Here is a 14,301-nt window from a genome sequence, read left to right on the forward strand (position 1 = left end):
GTGTCATGTCTATATGACATGTATATATGACATGACATATATATATATATATATATGTCATGTATATATATGTATAAACTTTTTTATTATTCTTTCGATAATCGTATCTTCGTAATGAGAACGTCTCTCCGTGTAAATAGGTCTATGTTCAAATATTACAATTTGTACTTGCAACTTAGCTTTAACTTCTATTTGTGTAACAATACGTTGAGAATGGGAGTTCGTCGTGAAGTCTTTCACACAATGGTCGCAATCAAACTGTTTTACAGAAATATCTGGACAATGTACACTAACTAGTTTTGAGACAAAAGAAAAAAAAATTGTGTAAGCGGGGTGGAATCTACACACACCGGCAAATTATGTGGAACAAAAAGATGACTATTATAAAATAGTAACGTTTTTATTGAAACAAATAAGAATAAGTCATAGGTATCATACATTAACATCGTTTAACATCGCCTTACTCATCTTTTATGGAGAAATATCGAAAATAAAAATAAACAAAATGTATTCTTTTTTAGATTTTATGATAACGCAGAAACAACTGAAAATTAATAATAACGCCAACAATTTATTGATTAAAACAAACTTTAATATATAACAGCTTTTCAACCAAAGTTTACAGAATTTACAAGAACACAAAATCAACCTTCGAGCGCTTGACAAACCTGGAAATTAAAATAAATTAATAAAAAATGACAGTTGCCTAATTTTTTAAATTTATAAATCAGAAAAATCAGTAAGTTCATTTAGTCTCACCAACACGGAGGTTTTCTTCAGTGAATGTCAAACTCAAGTACTTTTTATTTCAAAGACTACCTATGAAGGTAATTAAAAGTAAAATAAAAAAAAGTAAAATAAAAATTAGACTTGAAATCTGAGAAGAATGAGTGTAAACTCAAAGTCTAGAGTTTACACTCATTCTTCTCTAGCATAAAGCAATTTTTTTATATAAACAATTTATAAATAAAAGTGCAGGTACCTACGCAATGTTCTTTCACGTAGCTATAGTTTGACGATGTGACCTCCTTACATCGTCGTCCCACCTTTTCTCTAGTTCCTGGCCACTAGTTTCAAATTTTGAATCGGTCTTTAATACCTTTGCCTCGCCATGTTCTTTTTGTTTCATTCCGTCGTGACCCCCGCGCAATCGCGGAAGCGAACACGTCTCCTCTTCAAATTTTGATCCGTTTACCAGTTAATTAAATTTTTATTGAATTGATATTCAATTGTTTTTTGTGAAATTACTCCACTAGTTTGTTATAATTATTAATACAAAGATCGAACACTCAGAAAAAACACTCAGAATAAATTCCTTCGATCCGGTCGGATTCGAACCGACGTCTTCTTGCATACCGTGCTAGACGCTATACCAACTAAGCCACGGAACGAACCAACGGACCTCACGAATTTTTCTATGTGCTTGCGTCGTGTCTTTGTACTTGGTCTTTCAACGACTTTTTAGTCGTAACGCCATCTATGAGAAATCTATGACACATTTATCACCCAGTTAGTACCTTTACAGCTACCAGTCCTTATAATTATTAATACAAAGATCTCTTGTGCTATAAGTAAATGAATATTATTTTTAAAACCGGATTTATTTTCACTATTTCTTTTTCGTTTTGAATTTTGACCTTTAAACTCGTTAAGCAAAATGTGTGGAGGCTGCGGAAGCTAAATTACAATCTACAGGATTGTAGGCTATGTGAGCTAAGCTAAGTTACCTTAACGTAACCGGGTCATCTTTTCGCACTTCTGTTCACTCCGTGAAATAAGCTAACCGAGGTAACTAAACTAATCCAACGATTCCGCTAGCTATGTACATATGTCGCCCTGCAGCCGCCATTCCATCCCACACGTCTCCATAGTCACTGCTTACTACGTATTTTCGTAGCTTAGCTTTGCATGCAACTACGTGAGCTAAACTAAGTTAGCTAGCTTCGTTCGCTGCCCTTTAGATCTGTCTAATTTTAGTAGTTTGTGAATTTAATCTTGATGCAAATAAATGCCTTCTAAGTTAGTCTGAAGTTCAAATCAGTTTACGCCCCTACAATCTGACTGGATTGAAATTCTCAGTCCTTTTGTTATAAAGTAATACGAAAGACAAAAGTGAGAGATTCTCTTCACTCAAATTCAAATTAAGTTTTCGCGCGAATAATTTGGATTTCAGTCGGCTCACACAAATGACAGGTCAGTGACTTACTATCATCGGGGATTCGTACTCGACAAAGTCATAAATTAATGAATATACAGCGTGTAATCGTTAAGTGTGCCCAGGCTATTATTCCTTAAATAATAAGAGATATCAGCTTTAAAGTAATATCGAAAGTACTAACCCTAATGAATAAATCGACATCAATAACTTTTTAAAACTGAGACTAGAAATATCCAAAATTTTAACATAAAATTTGGACTAGGCTTCCGCGCGGCTGCCGTGTGGCGACCGCACGGTTGTATTATTCCGAGGAATTTGTTTGGCTAACAAAGCTTAGTATTAATAAAAAATATTTAGAATAGTGAAATTGTTATTTTTATACAGTCTGCTAATTTCAAATCGTCTAAGTTGGGTATCGATACTGTCAATGATAGGATTTTTGTACGTTTGATATTCTGCTAAAACGTGAGCGTAGTTGCTTGTCTGTGGTTAGCCATCGAGCTACTATTCAACTGCCATTGCATTTTTTTTGGTATTCACGTCAACGTTGCAGTCTACTACTACTATTATACAATGTGTTGATTTGCATTCTCGCCATACTTACAGAGGTCATTACTATATCCGAAACTGAACCCAAATCACTAAAAGTAAATAGAAAAAAAATTTCGTAAATTACTATTTTTTATTTAATTGCGGTAAACAAATTTGATCCAAAGGTCATTGACTTGCATGGCACTTGCAAAGATTTTGAACAATGACCTTAAATGCGCAGAAAGAAACGCATTTTAGATCTATTTGGTGGTGGGGTGCGGGTTGCGACGGCGGGGGAGTGTCGTATCGAGCGCGCGATTGGTAGATCAGTCGACCTTGCTTCCCGTACTGCGTCTACGTTACGCTGACGGGATCTCATACATTCTATTCTAGTCTGTCACGAAATTCCACGTGGTTTGGTACGTAAACAAGGCTTAGTAGTGCAAAAAAGAACCGGTTCGCCAGAACCTGCACGGTAATCCATCAAGGTGTGTGTCGTCAACGTTTAGTTTACGCGCAGGATACGAGTGTCGAAGTTTCTGCTTTCAAAGTTGTGGAGTCTAATATCGAAACGAAACTCACGTGCGAATATCTGCTGTGGAGCTAGGTACTTCTAGCAATACTTTCATGTTACCTAAAGTTGGTAAGTACCAAATCTAACTTACAAAAAACTATTTTCAGTCAATATATATAATTAATGTAAATAAATAGTAAATTATAACAATAATAGTACATAATCATGATTTAAAAAATAGGTGAATAAGCGATCGAGAAAGATTTACGTATCGCTAGGTGAAGAGGGTGGCGGGGTCACTGCCCTTGCGTGGTGCATACGACTTGAGACAATTTTGCAAAATTTTACTAGATACAATTAATCAGTATATTGAACAAAATATATTTTTTAATATTTTTAGATGATTTAGCATTATTTCTATTATTAATCTCTTAAACGTGGCGAGAATGCAAATCGACACACTGTATATATATTTATTTTGAACACAATTGCTGATTAAACGGAATAAAAATTAAGATATGTATTGTGATTTCCACGGTAGATTTAGTAAGGCAGGAAAGATCATTTAGTAATTAAGAGAATGAATGTGTTGTCGTTCACTGACACTGTATTCAGACTCACCTGCCATTGTAACCAGATTTTAGCAGAACGAGAAATATTATCATAATTGCCAATGAATTACAAGAAGAATGGAATTACAATGACAAGTGATTTTAAGAAAATTAGCAAACTTAATCATTGGATATTTTATATATGCATTTACGTTTAACTTTTTTTATTAAAAAAGACTAAAGAAAACCACAAAGCAGCGCAAAATGTGCAATTAAAATATTATAGTAAGCTCTTATGACTCATACAAATTAGGTATCCATAAAATCCGGCCAAGACAAACTTAAGGTGTCAAAGACGACATTATAATGTAAATTGCCTATAACACCGCAAACGACAGTTAGGTCGTTTCGTTTTATACTATAATATTCTGATTATGTTGGGACTTACCAATAAATATTAAAGCTACACAAATCCATCTAATCCTGTATATCCAATTTTATCTATTAAATTAGTGTCGTTGCAATACAATGTCGATAAATAAGCATCATCGATAAGTTCACGGTCTATTGACAGTCTCATTAATGATGTTATGCAACTTGAATAAATTAATAAGTTAAGGGAACTTGAACCAGTGTGTGAAAACAGACGTGTTGTCGGTCGGTTCATGTCAATGGCTCTATCATTATCAATATCGTTGAATAAATTTTTGTTTCAAAATACTTAAAAATGTTAATGTTACTTCATAAGTTTCTCACATAGCGCTGACGGCGAAAAAGCACTTTACAACCCATACAAAGATATGTAACAAACACCTAGAGTTCGTAACATCTGCCGATTCTGTCTGTAAAAAAAATTAAATACAGACAGAATCGGCCGTGTCTGTATTTCATTTGATACCCTAAAGGTTGGTAGGGAGGGTCACTATAATCGAAACTATGTACAAAGATATGGGGCTGTGTGTGTATTTCATTAGTATAAGGGCGGCAGCCCTGGTAAGGCAACAGACACTGGTTGGAGCCCAATCATTTCGAAGGAATTTCGTACTTTACGCCAATAATAATAACAAGCTTGTGAAGTATTTTCACAAAAAATGTATGAATAAATCATATAATAAATAAAATAATAAAATAAATACAATAATAAAGAAATTTCTAATGTAACACTTAAACTAGGAAAAGGCATAAGTTCAATAGGTACAACAACATTTATAAACGTGATTCATTTCATGGCGGAACTCCCTAAAAGAATACCTATCCGAAATAACAAACACCAACAATCAGCGTTCCATAAATAATACATAGCGTGCATCGATATTTACGTAGAATGTACGTCACTAGACGTGTGCGATACGTGCGGGAGAGCACGTCGTCTATCGCGAATCGCAGCGTCACATGCGAAACCGCGCTAAAATCCACTAACAAGGCCGATCGACGACCTCGGATACTCTATGTGCTCAAATCTTTTGACGCTCACGTGTTATAACTGCTTTTGTTAGAAAATTAATACGTACTCTAGATGCCATCACACGTTAGCATAAAAACCGTCCACGAGCAGCGGGCACACGCCCTAAGAACCTGAATATCGGTGCACGACGGGACACACTCCGCACAAATTGTCAGAATTGTAGCAAGAGAGGCAATTGATCAAAAGCGACTGTCGTTTCTCTCTTTTAACACGAGATGAGTATCACTCGCATATACCGTCCTTGACAAGTTAGTTTGACAGCTCGAGTGATCGATCGTTCGAAGGCTCCACACTGCAAGTCAATTCGTGGTTCATTTGACGTAACGGAGTGCGAATTTGTATCCATTATAGAGCATTAATTTGCATAACATCGCCTGGTTATTGAGACGAAATAGGTAATATATTTTACTTAGCGATAAAATAATATGTTATAACTATTATGTGACTGTTGCTATTTTATTCTGCTACAAAATCTGGTATTTTCCATAACAATTTTACGATCATCAGTAAATTTATTTGATGCTGGCTATGACTTAACGACGCTGTCGTCAATAAATCACCAGACGACGGGAGTTCGGCGTCAGCTGCCATTATCGACGTGCGTAAAAATCAATTTACACTGTACATTGTTACATACTGTTGCCTTAAAACAGTTTATATTATATATCATATTGTAAGTAGCTTCATTTCAAAATATAGTAATTAAAAAATTAATGTCTACATCTGTTAATACAACGGAATTCAGTTATAATATTTTATCAGTATGTATTTCAATATGTTAGATTTTTCTTTAATAAACAATATTTTAAGTCGCTTCGTTCTGGCATCAAATTAGTTTTTATGTAACGTAAAAATATTAATTGTAATCTGACAAACTTTGTAATTGGCTACGTAAGTAGATTATTAAGAATTGTAAACCAAATTTAAAAGCTGTAATGTTTGCAGATAAATAAATAAATAAAATGTCGAGAAGTACAGATTTAGTTTGGTTTTTCTTTGCAAATTTTTAACACTTTCTCCAGTTTGAATTTTCGAAATCGTGTAATCCAGTATTTGTTTCTCGTTATTTATAATTATATTTCTCGTAAGTTGTTGCACATTGTGTTATTGTAGTTATTTGCCACAGTTGCTATTGTAACCATTTTATTGCATTGTTTCCACATTATATATAGAGACGGTGTGAAAATAATTTTAAAAATAATGCGGAAACATCTACATTATTGTTTTCCTCGTAATAAGTTCCGGGGCAGCTAAAACAAAAATGTCTGTTCAAATATTTTCACTTATGAACTAATCGTCCTCGCTATGGCGGGTCAAACCGGGCCCAATTCTGACAACTTTCACCATAATTGTTATTTATACATGAGCCGCCTTGTCTCAGAACTTTATCTCATACGAACTTAATAATTTAATTACCAAGATTCGTTTTTGTGGCTTCATTATTTTTATAGTTGTTGGAATGAATGTCGTCAAAATTTTGTTTATATTGAAACGTACTGAGGTCGTTAAATAAACATGTTTGTTACTACTTGTAATATCTTTGCTACAATACATTTTATTCAGTCGAAAAATTCTATTCATCGGACTTCAAAGCCAGCAATGTGAAAGAACAAATCTTATTAATGAATTCTAGAGCAGGTCTCATTAATCTGAATGTTAATTAATAAATAATAGGTATCGCGCCGCTTCCCTGACACATCCGCGCTCGTGTGTGGTCGTCGCCAGACTGATACGTGATAGCTATACTGTTGTATTAAAGGCGACGTCTACACTTATCTCACACTATCTTTAGTTGTTACAGCTGGCAGCTCAGAGATAATAATTCTAGAGCCAATTTAATCACCGAGAAAGTGAATAAAAATTAATCGATATGTACTAGAAGGGAAGTCGAAGTAATGAATCTAAATAATAGAACTTCTCTACATTCACCGTTGCCCATTCACACTCGTTGCAAGGATATCTGATTCCTCCAACCTACTGTGAAGAAATTCTTGCTTTGTTACGCCGGGTTTAAGTTGAATTTAGCTAGCAGTCGGTCGTTTAGTGTTGGAGGCTGTGCCCTAGCATTAAATCGAGTTTTAAACAACATTTTATTTTCACTTAACTTCTACTGATGTGTGTTATTTGCGCTCTGAAGTGTCGAGATCGGTACTCGTCCGCTGCTTTGCGGTGATTTGGAATCAATTTGCTGATTTGTTCCCGAGGGCAGCGCCGATAGCGAACTTTTTCACATGTCGATTAAATTCGTTACGTATTTCGTAAAGTATCCGATTCTACATCTACTTTATTAGTCACTTCTTAATTTTATATAAAAAAATAACTTTCTAAGAACTGGAATGATTTCTTAGAATTGAATTCGACAAAACTACGTAAGGTAGATATTAATTATACAAAATTCTAGTGCAATGTAAAAAACGTTTCAGGTATTAAGTGCGAAAGAAGTTAATTTTAAAATATCGATATCGATATAACGGCTATAAAGTGCGTACCTATCCGTCAATCGTCCGTCATTACCCAGGCGGGCACTCACCGGGCATCGGATATCTTGCAAATTGCACTACCAGCTTCATTCACAGCTCTTTAGCGTGAATTAGTGCTACCTATTGATTCACTGCGCACAATACGCGTACGGTTTTCTCAAATTAAATGCGTACGTAACATTGGCTTACAAATGAATGGACGACGGGTCTAATACAAAAACCACGAAAAAAATGTCCCAAGTCAACCTATTTAAACGTAGTGACATGTAAAGGAATATGAAAAAGCTTTTAAATTGTAATGTCATCGCAGTACTGTCTAATTTTGCTTGCTTCGCTGTCAGTCGAACAAACGAAGACTAAAGCGTGAATGACGTGACTCTGTATACGATTTTAACGCCCTATAACTTCGGACACTTTTTAGCGCGGACCCGACGTCCATATAATTGTAAGTCAATGGGTACGTAATGTAAATTAGCTTAGTGATACTAATTTCGCTCAATGCTCACGTAAATGTCTCTTGTTATCTACACAAAGAAACTTAGTTTACAGGTTTACTTTTTAAATATTAGACGTAATAATTGGAGATTGAATAGACTGTTTATATTTATCTGAACGTCGAGTAATATACCTCTGAAATCCCATACCGAGTAAAATTCTCATTCTTTTTGCAATAATTGGTAGTAATAGAGCTCCTTGTGATAGAGTTCATCCAGGGAAATACAACCACTTTATCTATTTCTGCCGCGTTTTGGTTTTGAAGGCTGCTCGTAATATTACAGGCACATGTCTGAACTTACGCCTCAGGGTGACGGGCGCAATGACAGTGCCGGTCAGATCTTTGCGATTTAAAGCTCTGAGTGACACTGCAACTGGCGCACGGTTTGTTCATCACGTCTCTTGATATCATAAAAAAAATAGTAAATGCATACATATACTTCCCAACCCTTGCCATCGGAGTAAGCAGAGACCACCACCTTCTACTTGCTACGATCGTGACAAATATATTTCATACAAGATACAAGTCGCAGGCTTCAGTTTTTGTCAGTAAATTTTGAGAATGCTGTTAAGTTGTCATTTGACAAATGTGGCCTTATTAGACCGAGAGTGCAGTTTTAATGACACAAATATGTGGCCTTATTACAACACTGTAATTCAAAGAGTGTAAACGAAAAGTTATATAAAAATTTTACTAACAATTTATAATCAAAATATAGAAGAAAATACAATACAATAGGTAATTACGCGATTTCAGAGGGTTGTATTATCGACCCTACGTGTATTACTTACCCACTTGAAGGTTAATTAGGTCACATTTTCACGTAAATTGAAGATTGAGAGATTGAAGAGTCGAGGTTCGTAATTCACGTACCACCCGTGAAACATATAATGTTTTTCGATACATTAACGAGTAATTAGTATGATTGCATGCAGGCTAACTTGACTATATTGCCCCAAATAAAACCCGCGGGCCTTTTTTCTTATTACACGACAATGGATGTAATAGGTGGATATAATGGATATAATTATGGACATCGTACAATAGATTGTAAACACCACACACGCGCCCACACACACACATACACGCCAATACACACACACACTCTTACATATACACACCCATAATCACACACACATTATACACATACAATTTCAAATTTTTTTTTTTTTTTGTCTTAAATTTTTATCTTATTTTAATTAATCTAGATTAGCTAAGTTACCTAAGCTTACCTAACTTACCTGGTCACATAGTACCCTAACTAGGAAGAGCGGGGTCTCCTAGCACAAGCAATTAGTTTGCTTAAAAGGAGTTCCCCTGCAAACTTGCTGTAAACTAGGTTTAAGAAAACGTAAATAAACATTTTTTATTTATTTTATTTATAATGTATCGAAAAACATCGTATGTTTCACGGGTGGTACGAGAATTGCGAACCTCGACTCCGAAAGCCCTAAGTGGAAGACTTGTAATAGAGTCCATAAAGTACTATAAAGAACCGTAACAATCAATCAATGATTGTATTGTGCTCAGACGAACTCTTTGAGTTGGTGCCTCCGTCACTCTTTTACCACTGCACGACCCGCCGAAGGAGAAGACTCCATCCCCACTTCCTCGATGCTTGGCACGTCATGACCACTCGAGCATCTCGTTCGTTCCTTCCCCGAACCAGTAAGATGTGGAATGGCCTTCCTCCTGAAGTGTTCCCCTTGCGCTATAACATGGAGTTCTTCAAAAGACGTGTAAACAAGGTTCTCCGGAGTCGGCAACGCATGGGTGATGCCTCTGGTATTGCTCGTGTCCATGGGCGACAATGACCACCTCCCATCAAGTGGCTTGTCTGCTCGTTTGCCTACTAGTTAACATAAAAAAAAAATTAAAAAAAAAAGTATTAGAAATAATATCTATGTAAAGGTTCCAAATTTAATTCAAATTATATCGGACGAATTCTTCAAATATTCGTCGCCACGGTAATGCATTCGTTTCGCATAGTGCGCGCGCGTCGGTTTGTGCATCGCTGCAGGCGCCGCTCGGGCCCTGTGATCTGTTAACGATACCGTACCCAGTGTCCGACGGTCTTGCACTTGAATTGCGCTCATACAATGAAGGTAAATGCTGTATATTAATCATTAAAATGATTTTGCTTTGACCAAAACTTACTATGTTTAAATAGCCTTTGCTTCTGCATGTCGTCCGATATCTCCACATCATAAGTAACTAAGCATTTATAGGTTAGACGCAAGTTGGAACGTATTCATTAACTTTCAAAAGTGGGATAACTAGTTGCTGCTCCGTATCTATAACTATAATGGACCAAGATACCAGAACTTCATTTCCATCCTGCTAGTTAGTGTCTGTTAATAAACCCTACGTTCACGCCCCGCAATCTGCATCTACTAAAATATGATACCCACCGCAAATGAATCGTGAACTATTAATTTCAAGTAATTGATCATTAAGATGTTAATTACCTACGCAACAGGTTGTCCGACGATCAAATTGGATAATTTAGATTGTCTATTGTGGAGATAAGAAGAATAATATTCTCGGTATGTTCAGTGTTACAACACGTGTTATAACATCAATTAATCTTTTCTAACCTCTGCTGTCGAAGGCAGGCCGCAAGCTATGCGATTTTTTGTCTCGCTCAGCGAACGATGTTAGCAATGTCTATACAATCTTTGTTATGGGCTCGCTAGCTGTCGTTATGTAAAGTGTCTGAACTATAGTTATTTATAGGTGAAACTATTGGGGGTGCCACCGCGTCTCATGCAAGCACTCGTAGCTCATGGTGATAGTGTCTATGTGCAGCGGTGACCTGCTAGTTAGTTTCAGGTGAGCCTATACATTTTGCCACCTCCATTGAAAACTCCTTCCTCGTGTAAAGTGCTGGTAGCCCAGTGGAAAAACGGGATGAATAAGCGACACATTGCAAAGATCTAAGAGACACCCCACAGTAGCGTCTTTCGAGCGCTAGCGTCTTGCCAACACACGCACAGCGTCGACACGACGTCCGCGCGGCAGCAACGCAACTCCAGCGCGGCGCGTACAACGTAATAATGTAAATAAATAATACAAATAAGTAATACTCGACTAAATCAGAACAACCGGAGTTGACCCTCAGCGGTCGCTCACTGACGCCTTGCTGGCGAACCACCACCGCCGAACGGACGTCGTGGCAACGGTGTGCGTACGTTGGCAAGACGCTGACGCTCGAAATACGTGACTGGGGGGTGTCTCTTAGGCGCACTGCCACTGCGCCCGTCTCCCTGAGACATAAGTTGACAAATCCTATAAGCTTGTAATTTTACCAGCACCCTTACTTCTTTATTGTAAGGCCGACATTATTGTGTGCATGTCAAAGACGACTCACAACACTAGGAAATCGCGTGAAGTCCCCATTAGCCCCCTTTACACAGTCACTGTATAGCGCAAGATTGCACGCGGGAAAGCCTTCACTGCAATCGTGTGCGATTACCTGTTTGAAGTTTTTTAAGCTAACGTTCTTTCGCGCGCGATTGCTCGTGTTAGTTTTTATTACAACGGAAGAGCGTTCGTGTAAAAGGCCACCTTGGAATGCACGATTGTGCGCGTGACTGATGTGTGCAAACGCGCGGTCTTTCCCTTTTCCTTCCAACATCTTTAGACGTGCGCCCAGTCGATTGCTGTACCACGCTAGCATGGCGAAGTGTGGCGTAAACCATCTGTTTAGAGTTAGACCCAATTAAATATTTCGAATGCCCAAGCTACACGAATTGATAGATAATCGTAGCATGCCTGTGAAAAATTCATACTCAAATTTCTTTTAATATTACATAATATTTTTAACTGTTAGTATTGTGAAGCTTTTAAAAAACCTCATGCCGGGTGTGTGCAGGCGCATATCTCGGCGGCTCAATCTCCATAGCGTGCAGATCGCTGTACAGATAACATCGAACATCTTTATTACTAACCGAGCGGCGTTTAGTTAATTTTATTGCATTTAATTGCTTTATTTCCTGTTCATCTCTTTTATTTATTATGGGTACGTCTTATTTAGCTAGCTTCATATGAATCGGGTCATTATCCTTTTTGTAATAAATTGAATTCTTCTTCGTATAACCTCATCATCACCAAACTTAAGAGGTATAGGTTTAACTGCCTCGGTGGCCAAACGGTTACCATGCCGGACTGCCACGCAGAGGTCCCAGGTTCGATTCCCGGGCCGGGAGAAATATTTGTATGGCCTACATTTATTTCTCTCGTGAGTTTGGGTGTAATTTGTGGTTGTCTATGTGTGTGTCCATGGCATCCGCGACACAGGGTTTCCCTAGTGCGGGGCTATGTTGAGTGTGTGCGTTATTATTATCGTATTTATTTTAAACTCTCGCCTCTCCCAAGGCCTAAAAAATTAATTTTGAATTTTTAAATGGGAGAGGCGGTATTTCCCGGCAATGGCACAGTCGGCCGGGGTCAGGGACTCAGGTCCAATAATCGGCGAACAATACGTGCCGTATCGAGCAGGACCGCCTTCTGCATTTGTGCTGGAAGCGACACGCCACAGAAATCCAACCGCCTCAAGCTGTTAGAAAGGCTGACTGGAATTAACCCATTTGCGGACAAAACAATTGGGATTATTTCAGTGGAGGCCACATCCCACATGTCGGTGATCTCGTGCGCCAGGTCGAGATACTTCCGGCGTTTCTCGGTTTCAGCTTTCACGAGACCCTCGTCATGCGGTATGGTGACGTCCACAAGAAATACCCTCGACTGCGATCGATCCAATATCACATATCCATTATTATTATTATTATTATAGGTATTCTTGTAGGTGGGGCATGTTGCTATCATCTTTTCTATAAGCCAGCTCCTTGACCTCCTTATATGACACTGGCCTTTTCCTTTATTTGGTAGCTACGCCAAGATCGACCTCCTCCCCCCTTCCCTTCGATTTTTCCCTCCAAAATGGTCTTAAAGAAGTTGTTATGTCGTATCAAATGTCTAATCATTTTTCCGCGTCTATTCTCTATAGTATAACCTATGTCATGAAAATTGTGTAGACACACCTACTGTATTTGTTTGACGTGCTTTTGGCCGTAAATGGGCTGTTTAGTATGACCAGGTAGGTAAAATAAGAAAATTCCATATTTGGTAAATGTCCTACCATGGCGAGGTGGCTTCAAACAACGCGAGTCGTTAAGAGTAACATCTCATAAACAGAGTGTCGTTAATAACGCATTGTCGCCAGCGCCATCTATGGGCGGAACGCATAAAACCGTTTCGTTTAGCACTACGTTAAAATTTATGGAAATGTTCCAGGTTTGTGTAGGTGTAGACTTCTATGAATAGGAAGCCTCGTATGACCTTTTTTGGAAATTGCAATACTTTCTGATAATATACCAGCATTCACCGTGTGTCATTCGACCATGCATTTAAGGAGACCGATATCATGACTGTAGTATCACAGTACATTTACTCGAATATATATATAATTTCATTAAGAAAGATCCATAATATTAACCTTAGAGCTTAAGCCAAACTCATGGTACCACGATTTCGTTTAAACAATGTACACGAATTTATGGGGAACTGCATTCGTTTTAACAACAAGATTCCGGGGCATATATTAAGATTCTTCTTTCCTAAATTTAAAAACTATATTAAAATTTTTTTAATTGAAAAGTCTAATTACAAAATTGAAGACTATGTGTGAGATAATGATGTATGGTAAGATAATGAAGACGACATGGCTCTAGATTCCACACAAATTTTATTCAAAATGTATTCCATAGCATTTAAGTTTATTTGAAAAGAGCAATCCCTAGAGTTTCTTGCCCGTTCTTCTCAGGGAATACAGCGTAATTAACGAGCAGTAGCTTAAAAGTGACGTTTTCAAGTGTAAATTTATTTTAACTATAGAATAAATGATTCTATGACTTAACACTGTTCACAGCACATTTAATTAAACCTACTATAGTTGCTTCTAATTTCGCCACAAATTAGTTTTCCTCCAATTCGAGCATTGCGAATGAATATTAGAATACAATCTTTACATTGTCTATGTGTGCGAACTATTTCTTGTCGTTTCTGTCTTGTTGTCCACGACTAGAGATGGGTTTTAACCCGGCGC

General features: G+C 37.4%; 1 protein-coding gene across 4 annotated transcripts in view; it reads left to right on the forward strand.

Moving 5' to 3' along the window:
- The window catches only part of LOC113239376 (fibroblast growth factor 20), a 297,737-nt gene that overhangs the window by 247,894 nt on the left and 35,542 nt on the right, over positions 1 to 14,301 (forward strand). The gene's annotated exons all lie outside the window — the stretch shown is intronic.

Source organism: Hyposmocoma kahamanoa, unplaced genomic scaffold (genome assembly GCF_003589595.1).
Source record: "Hyposmocoma kahamanoa isolate Upper Pololo Valley unplaced genomic scaffold, ASM358959v1 99879, whole genome shotgun sequence".
Taxonomy (NCBI): Eukaryota; Metazoa; Arthropoda; class Insecta; order Lepidoptera; family Cosmopterigidae; genus Hyposmocoma; species Hyposmocoma kahamanoa.